The sequence below is a fragment of the Meriones unguiculatus genome, chromosome X (assembly GCF_030254825.1).
Source record: "Meriones unguiculatus strain TT.TT164.6M chromosome X, Bangor_MerUng_6.1, whole genome shotgun sequence".
NCBI lineage: Eukaryota > Metazoa > Chordata > Mammalia > Rodentia > Muridae > Meriones > Meriones unguiculatus.
Genome location: NC_083369.1, coordinates 110,554,065 through 110,564,973, shown reverse-complemented (window position 1 = coordinate 110,564,973; position 10,909 = coordinate 110,554,065).

Here is a 10,909-nt window from a genome sequence, read left to right as displayed (position 1 = left end):
TAAGCACACATGGAAAATTTAGATTCTATAATTGTTTTTGTGCAGTTGGATACATGGATTCACTAAATATATTTTAAAAGGCAAGTTACTATATAAACATACCCCAAAAGTGAACAGATATCTAATTCCATGGGTAGTGAACTCTATTTAATTTTTTAAAATTTTTATTAATTACACTTTATTCACTTTGTATCCTCCCCTCCTAGTCCCACCTTCCCTCCCCCTTCTCCACGAATCCCTCTCCTCAAGTCCACTGATAGGAGAGGTCTTCCTCTCTTTCCTTCTAATCCTAGTCTATCAGGTCTCATCAGGAGTGCTTGCATTATCTTCCTCTGTGGCCTGGTAAGGCTGCTTCCCCCTGAGGGGGAAGTGATCAAAGAGCAGGGCAATCCATTCATGTCAGAGGCAGTCCCTCTTCCCATTACTATGGAACCCACTTGGACACTAAACTCCCATGGGCTACATCTGTGCAGGGGTTCTAGGTTATCTCCATGCACAGTACTTGGTTGGAGTATGAGTCTCGGGACAGACCCCTGTGCTCAGATTTTTTTGGTTCTGTTGCTCTCCTTGTAGAGTTCCTGTCCTCTCCAGATCTTACTATTTCCAGCTTCTTACAAAATATTCCATGCACTCTGCCTAACAGTTGGCCATAAGTCTCACTCAATATCTGCTTTGATAGTATGCAGGGCAGAGCCTTTCAGAGGTACTCTGTGGCAGGCTCCTAACTTGTTTCCTGTTTTCTTCTTTTTCTGATGTCCATCCTTTTTGCCTTTAGGGATGGGGATTGAGCATTATAGCCAGATTCCTTCCTCTTGATTAGTTTCTTTGGGTGTACAGATTGTAGTAGGTTTATGCAAATAGATCCATACTTATCACCCTGCACAAAAGTAAATTCCAAGTGGATCAACATAAAACCAGACACATTAAATCAGTTAGAAGGAAAAGTGGGGAAGAGCCTTGAAATCATTGGTACAGGAGACAGCTTCCTGAAGAGAATACCAACAGCACAGGCTCTAAGATCAACAATCAATAAATGGGAACTCATGAAACTGAAAAGCTTCTCTAAAGCAAAAGACACAGTCATCAAAACAAAACGACTGCCTACAGATTGGGAAAGAATCTTCCCCAACCCTCTATCTGACAGAAGCCTACTATCCAGTATATATAAAGAAATAAAGAAGCTGAAAAGCAGCAAACCAATTAATCCAATTAAAAACTGGGGTACAGAGCTAAACAGAGAATTCTCAATAGAGGAATATCGAATGGCAGAGAAACAGTAAAATAAATGCTCAACGTCATTAGCCATCAGGGAAATGCAAATCAAAACGACCCTGTGATTTCACCTTACACCCATCAGAAAGGCCGAGATCAAAAACTCAAGTGCCAACATATGCTGGAGAGGTTGTGGAGAAAGGAGAACCCTCCTCCACTACTGATGGGAATGTAAACTTGTACACTCACTCTGGAAAACAATCTGGTGCTTTCTCAAACACCTAGGAATAGCGCTTCCTCAAGATCTAGCCATACCACTTCTAGGCATATATCCAAAAGAGGCTCAAGTACACAATAAGGACATTTGCTCAACCATGTTTGTATCACCTTTATTTGTAATAGCCAGAATCTGGAAACAACCCAGATGCCCCTCAACTGAAGAATGAATACAGAAATTGTGGTACATTTACACAATGCAATATTACTCAGCAATAAAAAAAAAAAAATCATGAAATTTGCAGGGAAATGGTGGGAACTGGAAAGGATCATCCTGAGTGAATGAGCTATCCCAGAAGCAGAGAGACACACACAGTACATACTCACTCATATAGACATATAATATAGGAACTCTATTTCTTTAATTTTTAATTTATTCAATTTATGTTCACTTTGTATTCCAGCTGTAGGTCCCTCCTTTGTCCCTTCCCAATCCTTTCCTCCCTCCCTCTTCTCTTCACATACCCCTTCCTCAGCCCACTGGTAAGGGAGGTCTTCTACCCCTTCTATCTAACCCTAGTCTAATAGGTCTCATCAAGACTGGCTGCATTGTATTCCTTTGTGGCCTGGCAAGGCTGCTTCCTCCTCAGGGGGATGTGATCAAATAGCCAGCCACTGAGTTCATGTCAGAGAATGTCCTATTTATTAGGAATATCCTTGGAGTCAGATATTGTGTCTAGGACTGGCTTCATTGTACTCCTCTGTGACCTGGCAAGTGCTCCTCTCTCAGGGGAGTGGTTAAGGAGCAAGCCACTGATTTCATGTCAGAGATAGTCCCTGTTCCCCTTATTAGGGAACCCGCTAGGATACTGAGCTGCCATGGGCAACATTTGTGCAGGGGTTCTAGGTTATTTTCATGAGTGGTCATGGGTTGGAGTATCAGTCTCAGAAAAGTCCCCTGGGTACAGTTTTTGGTTCTGTTGCTCTCCTCGTGGAGCTTCTTTCTCCTCCAGGTTTTTCTATATTCCCATTCTTTCATAAGATTTCCTGCACTTTGCCCAAAGTTTGGCTATGAGTCTAAGCATCTTCTTTGATAGCCTGCTGGGTATAATCGTCCACTGGCCCTCAATGGTAGCCTCGTGTCTTTTTCCTTGTTTTTGCTCTCTTCTGTTATCCATCCCTTTGCTTTTCTGAATGAGAATTGAGCATCTTATCCAGCATCCTCTTTTTTTGCCTAGCTTCTTCAAGTGTACAGATTTTAGTATATTTGTCCTACAATAAATGTATAATACCCACTTATCAGTGAGTATATACCATGTGTGTCTTTCTTCTTCTGGGAAACCTCACTCAGGATTATCTTTTCTGGTTCCCACCATATGCAAATTTCATGATTTCCTTCTTTTTAATTGCTGAGTAGTATTCCATGGCTCAAATGTCCAACATTTTCTGTATCCATTCCTAAATTGAGGGACATCTGGCTTGTTTCCAGATTCTGGCTATAATAAATAAAGCTGCTACAAACATGTTTGAACAAATGTCCTTGTTGTGTACCTGAGAGTCTTTTGGATATATGCCTAGGGGTGGTATAGCTGGATATTGAGGTAGCACTATTCCTAATTGTCTGAGAAAGTACCAGATTGATTTCCAAAGTGGTTGTACAAGTTTATAGTCCCACCAGCAATGGGAATATAAACTTGTACAACCACATCCTCTCCAGCATGTGTTGGCTCTTGATTTTTTTGACCTAAGCCATTCTGATGGGTGTAAGGTGAAATCTCAGGTTTGTTTTGATTTGCATTTCCCAATGGGTAAGGATGTTGAACATTTCTTTAAGTGTTTCTCTGCCATTCAGTACTCCTCTATTGAGAATTCTCTGTTTAGCTCTTGAGGTATCTCAATCTGTACTACAGAGCAGCATTAATAAAAACTGCAGAGTACTGGGAAATATACTGGCTGTTGGATCAATGGAATTGAATAAAAGACCGAGAAATAAACGCACACATTTTTGGACTCCTGATGTTTCATAAAGATGCAAAAACAAAACCACAGAATGAAAAAAAGGTAGCATCTTAAACAAATGGTGCTGATCTAACTAGATATCTACATGTAAAAAAAATGCAAATAGATTCATACTTATCAGCCTGCACAAAACTGAAGTCCAAGTGGATTAAAGACCTCAATATAAAACCTGACGCATTAAACCTTTTAGAAGAAAAAGTGGGGAAAAACCTTGAAAGCTTTGGCACAGAAGACAACTTCCTGAACAGAACACCAACAGCACAGGCTCTAAGATCAACAAACAATAAATGGAACCTCATGACACTGAAAAGCTTCTGTAAAGCAAAGGACACTGTCATCAGAACCAAAGGACACCCCAAAGATTGTTAAAGGATCTTCACCAACCCTGTATTTGGCAGAAGGCTAATATCCAGAATATGCAAAGAACTCAAGAAGGAAAACAGCAATAAATCAAGTAACCCAATTAAAAATCTGGTACAGAACTGAGTCTATTATTTTAACACCTGTAGCTGTAATTGTTCTTTAAGCAAGAAAAATACTCTTTCACAGTTGAGTTTAAGTTAGTATCCAACCTAGTATAAATAACAGGCCAATTATATCAAGAAAAATAATCAAATATTATCAGAAGCAGTTAAGAGGAATGAAGAATATTACCTCGATTACGGGATCGTTTTGATGACATTCTTCTTCAACAAAGTTAATTCATACATCTGTATTATCCTAATGCTTCTGTATTTAAACAGCAGCTGCAGGTCATCTTTCAGTATTTCTGCCACTATTTCTCATTTATATGGCCTAAAGATGTATCTAAATGATTTTATAGAGGATAAGGTTTCATGTTTAAATGTATAAGCATCCTATTTCCTGGGCTAGTTCTCATTAAATCACTATTCAAACCAACCAGCTGGGAGCAAACAGTTTCATGTCAAAATAATTATGTTCTTTAGCAGATGTTTGAGGAACAAAGTGAAGTGAAATGTAGAATTCAAACCTTTTTACTTTATATTGTGTTCAATAAAAGATCATTAGTGAAAACTGCAAAGCAAGTGAAACTTCTTTAAATGTTGGTCAAATAAAGCATGAATATTCTTATCTAAAGTCTGAGATGATTATATAGTCCATTATTGAAGTCTGTCATTGATTTCACAATGATTAAGAAAGTCTTATTTCAAGCAATGCATGATTTTCCTGTTCAGATGATGCAGCAAAAATTATCAAAAGCCTAACATCGTTTGAATTGGTAACCTAAAAAATATTTGTAAATAAAAAAATGCGCTTTTGTTGTTGTTAGATAATCCCAATGGTACAAAAAATTTCAATATGTGAGAAAATAGAAAAATATTTCATATAATTCTAGTGGATTTAAATATGAACAGATAGATCATAATTCACAAATTGAGCAACGCACTTTCACATATTTGATTCTCTACCTATTTTCTATTTCTTTTTAATTGGATTCATATACATGTATGTAAATCATTTTAGTATATTTTTATATTACCAAAATATTGAAATATACTGGCTATGTGCTAAGCAATACCTTTCTTTAAATATTAACTTACTTAGATAATTAAACAAATAACAATTCCAATGCCATATTTTTATAAAGCATATTTTTATTATAAAGAAAATAAAGCACAAATTGGTTAAACATCCTGGCAGATTCAACAGAGCTTAATAATTGATTTTTAACTCAATAAGGTTGGCTTTAGAGACTGTATTTTAATCATCATCCATTCCATATGATGGTCAATCCTTAAGCCATAAACAAACAACTTGGAAGAAACAAATGTTTACTGATCTCATGTGGAAACATTCGATTAAGCATCTCATGTGACATTAGATTAAGCATGACTATCCCTGAGATATGTGATAAAAAGAATATATTAGTTTTCTTTAGAATTGCAAAAGAGCATATAATAAACTGTGGTGTTTGGAAAGTGCAATCTAATTCAAAACTTTAAGCTATCTTTTCCTTTATATACACTAACCACCTGAATGATCGAACCCTTTAAGTTAGATCCGGAGTTGACATTTTCAGCTCTCTGTGTAGTCGTGTTAATCCTATGAGAAAGATCTCACTTGAAAGGGTAACACAGTTCTATAACATAAACAATCCAAATTTATGAGTTGGTCAACTAGTATCTACTTCAAAATGAGTGACTGATTATAATTCAAAGGAACAGGGATGTTTTATTACCCCATCCAGTCCTGGAAAAGACTTAGGCAAATCCTAACACACTTGCTCAACCATTATCATGTGTTTCTACTCAGCTCTTTTCCCGCTCGTACCTCTACTTCTTATCTATATAGATAATAGCAGACCAACATTGTCATCTACTGTTTGCATATTTTACTATTTTATGTCTTCTCTTTTTTATTTCCCCATTTTGTCTTCTTTCTTTTTCTTTTTTCTTAGACATTTAGAAATTTAAAATATTTTTTTTCTGTTACATCTCCCAAATCCCTGAAGTTGACCTAGTTTAGGATATCTACATTCATATCTTTACTTCTTCTTTTCAATATACCTTTAACCAAAGTCCAAATATATTCATTCCCCTACCCCAATTATTTCCAATATTGTGTATACTCCTACCCATCTATTAACTCCTCTCCTACTCATGTAGTAGCCTAATATTTACTAATGATCTTAATGTGATTGCTTACCTCTCTTCTGCTTTTCTTTTCTATTCTGCTCATACTAACAATTAGTATTTGCAGTACTACTGAGCTGTTTTCCTCTGTAACTTGAGTTGTTAAGTGTCTATTTTCTAGTCAACTTCTATTCTATTATTACAGAGAGTAAATTAATGTAAAGTTACTGATGCTGAATAGAACAGCCAACTGATATTAGCATACTGGATGTAGAGTTTGGTGCCTGGGATGACAGTCCATCTGAGAAAGAAAAAAAAATTACCTAAATGTACTATAGCCTAGTACTTTCTAAAAACTACAAACATGTCCATAGAAAGAAGATAGGCAACATGGAGTAAAAGAGCAAAATTCATAATGAATGCTCTAACTCTGGATGGGCAGATTCAAGTAAAAAACAGCAAATAACATGACAAAGACACCTTGTATAATCCCAATATTATCAACTTGTTTTAGTTGTTTTTTGCTGTGATAAAATACTGATTAAAAGCGAATTTGGGGTGTGTGCCTTGTACATCCATACAAAGTTCATCATCAAGAAATGCCAAGGCAAAAATAAGGAAAAAACTAATGCAGAAATCATGGAAGAATGTTGTTTGGTGGCTTACTTCTAAGATCATATTTAGTTATTTTTCATATACATTCAATCCAGGCCTACCTGCATAGGGAAGATATCTCCCACAGTGGCCTAGGTCCTTCCATATCAAACGGAAAGCAAGAAAATGGTTCCACAGACAAACACAACTGGGCACTTATGGAGATAAACAAAAAATTAACTCAGTAAGTCATATGATCTTTAAAATACTAAAGGCTGCAAAATGGAAAGACAAGTCATGTAAAAAAGTTGGCCCATCAAAATACCTGGTGACTTTTCAATCCAAACTGTGAAAGCAAGAAGCACTTGGACTAATGGCTTATGAAAGATCACAACTGCCAACCCTGTCTTTCATGTCAAGCAAAGTTGTCTTTCATAATTAATGATAAAAAAAAACCCTTCTCATGATAAAAACAAGCTAATGAGAATCATGACCATCAAGTTATCCATACAGGACATATTAGAAGGAAAGACAACTTCAGTCTATATAAAAAGATAAACAACTCAAGTGCCAGTATGAGGATAAAATATTCAGTGCTCTGACATTTAATAAACAGATGGCACTTTCTTTTGGGGACCTGACAGCAAACACACATAGTGGGAATACATGTAACTTACCTGTACCTTTGTCTACCCAAACCCAGTCTCCCTAAAGTATGGGTATTTAGTACTTGTTTCTACATGTGCCAGAATACCTAGCTCTGATGTTGCCCCTTTTGAAAAGCCAGACATCAGACCTTACTTAACAGACTTCCTGAATCAATCTCCTTCCTCTGCCTGCTAGCCTGTAAAAAATAAAGCATTCCATATACTGTCCTAATACTTGGAATCTGAACCTAGAGTTCCAAACAGAAATTTAGACTTGGGAGCACTTGCAATATAATCCTTGAAAAACATAGTGGTTCTGAGATTGTATGCTAAGTATAATTCAGTAGGTCCACAACTTTATAGGTTGGGGAAAGAGCAACCTAAAAGGAGACCACCCATCCAACACAGACAAGACCAGATATCCACACCAAGAAACGCCACAAATATCATAATGCTAGATGCCTACATCTCAGAAAAAAAGAAAAACATGACCAAAAAAAGTTGTGTCCCTCCTCCTGAAGCAAGCATTCATATCGTAATAATTATAGGAAAAAAGTAAATTATCTGAGGCAGAAACAAGGACTTCAAAATTGCAATCATGAACATGTTCAGGGATATTAAAGAGGGTATGAATAAATGCCTCAATAAAGACTGAGAAAATACAAAATTTGACAAAATATTGAAAACATTTAAAATAGAAAACCAGAGTTTAACAAAGAATTATAATTACAAAAACACTAAGTTTAATTAAATTCAATGCAAAAAAGCTACGAATGCCAAAACCACAGAGATAAGCCTCACCAACAAATTAAAAGACACAGAGAGAATTTCAGGTCATGCAGACAAGATGGATTAAATGAAAACTTAAATGTTAAATATTTTTAAATCCAGGCACAAAACATCCAAGAATTCTGGAACATTTTTTAAAGACCAAACCTTCAAATAGCTGGTACACAGGACAAAGAAGAAACTCAAGTAAAAGGAATAGAAAATATTACTAATAAAACATAGAACAAAATTTTCCCACTCTAAAGAAAAAGAGAAACAAGGATAGAAATACCTAATACAGAGGACCAGAAAAAAAAAAAAAAAAAAAAAAAAACAACTCCCTATGATACAAAATAATCATAGCACTAAATGCTCAAAACAAAGAATAACTACTAAAAGATGATAAGGCAAACAATGGGCAGAGCTCCAGGAGTCCTGAAGAAGATGGAGGAAGAAGGATTATATGAAGTAAGGGAGGCAAGAACACCACAAGAAAACCCACAGATTCAACTAACCGGAGCTCATAGCATCTCACAAAGACTGGAGCAACAATCATGGAAGCAGCATGGTTTTGATCTAGACCCTCTGCAAATATCTGATGGTTTTGTAGCTTGTGTTTTTGAGGGCTTCCTAACATTAGTAGCAGGTACTCTTTTTGACTCTTTTGTCTGTTTGGGGAACACTTTTCTTCCTACTAGGTTGCCTTGCCCTGCCTTAATACAAGGGGAGGTATCTAGTCATATTGCAGTTTGATATGCCATGTTTAGTATATATTCCTGAGAGGTTTGCTCTTTTCTGATGGGAAAAGGAAACTATGCGGGCTTGGAGGTTTAGGATGGACTCTATATTGCCCAGCATTGTGCTCTAGGTTAATTAAATAAATCCTAGTCTCTGTGTGGTGATTTGCATAGACAGCTCATTTAAGAAAAACTACAGCTTAACTAAAAGATACACCAATAATAAATATTAATAACCCAAAACAAATGGTGCCCAACTAATCTAAATAGTCACACCCTTTAAATCATCCTTAAACATAATTTGGTGGTGGTGGTAGGGAATAAGATCCCAGTGATGCAACCCAAACTTAAAAACTAAAAACTCCCAGGTCAATTACTGTCTCTTTAAGAGAGACTCTCTCTTTAAGAGAGAGGCCCAGGAGTAGAAGACAGCCTACTGTGGGCAGACCCTGAGACTTAACATAAAACAAAACTGACTGCTGCTACAGTCTAACAGGATGGGTACACAAGCATGGATTCCTTATACTGTGGCTGGATCAGCTCAGTTCAGAGAAACAATACCAATCAAGGCTGTAAAGAAAGGAACTGGAGGCAGACAGACGTCTAGACAGAGCTTGGCCTAACACTACAGCTAAAATAAAAAATGAATGGATGTTGGATTTTGTCTAATGCTTTTTCAGCATCTAAGGTTTTTTTCTTTCACTTTGTTAATGTGGTGGATCACATTGATAGATTTCCATATAATGAACTACCCCTGTATACCTGGGATGAAGCCTACTTGGTCAGAGTGGATGATATCTTTGATGTGATCTTGTATTCAGTTTTCAAGTATTTTGTTGAGTATTTTTGCATCAATGTTCATAGAGGAGATTGGCCTGAAATTCTCTTTCTTTTTTAGGTCTTTGTGAGGTTTAGGTACAAAGATGACTGTGGCTTCATAGAATAAGTTTGGTAGTATTCATTCTGTTTCTATTTTGTGGAATAGTTTGAAGAGAACGGTAGTTAGCTCTTTTTGAAGGTCTGGTAGATTTCTGTGCTGAAGCCATCTGGTCCTGGGCTTTTTTTGGATGGGAGACTTTCGATGACTGCTTCTATTTCCTTGGGGGATATAGGACTATTTAATTAATTTACCTGGTCTTGATTCAGTTTTAATAAGTGGAATCGATCAAGAAAATTGTCCATTTCATTTAGATTTTCAAATTTTGTGGCATATAAACTTTTGAAGTAAATCCTAATGATTGTTTAGATTTCCTCGGTGTCTGTAGTTATGGCCCCCTTTTCATTTCTGATTTTGTTGATTTAGATGGTATCTCTCTGCCTTTTAGTTAGCTTGGCTAAGGGTTTGTCTATTTTGTTGATTTTCTCAAAGAACCAGCTCTTGGTTTCATTGATTCTTTTGATTGTTTTATTTTTTTGTAATTGATTGATTTCAGCCCTGAGTTTGATTATTTCCAACCATCTACTCCTCTTTGGTGTGTTTGCTTTGTCTTTTTCTAAGGTTTTCAGGTGAGCCATTAAGTTGCTTGAATGAGCTGTCTCAAACTTCTTGAAGGCACTTAGTGCTATGAACATTCTTCTTAGCACTGCTTTCATTGTGTCCCACAAGTTTGCCTATGTTGTGCCTTCATTTTCATTGAATTCTAGGAAGTCTTTAATTACTTTCTTTATTTCTTCCCTGACCCAGCTGTCATTTAGTAGCAAGTTGTTCAATTTTCATGTGTATGTAGACTTTTTGCTATTTCTGCTGTTAATGAGGTAAATGGGACTTCATGAAACTGAAAAGCTTCTCTAAAGCAAAGGACAACATCATCAAAACAAAACAACTACCTACAGATTGGGAAAGAATCTTCACCAACCATTTTTCTGAGAGAGGACTAATATCAAGTATATATAAAGAACTAAAGAAGCTGAAAAGCAGCAAACCAAGTAATCTAATTAAAAAATGGGGTACAAAGCTAAACAGAGAATCCTCAATAGAGGAATATTGAATGGCAGAGAAACACTTAAAGAAATGCTCAACTTCATTAGCCATCAGGGAAATGCAAATCAAAAAGACCCTGAGATTTCACCTTACACCCATCAGATTGGCCAAGATTAAAAACTCTAGTGACAACACATGGTG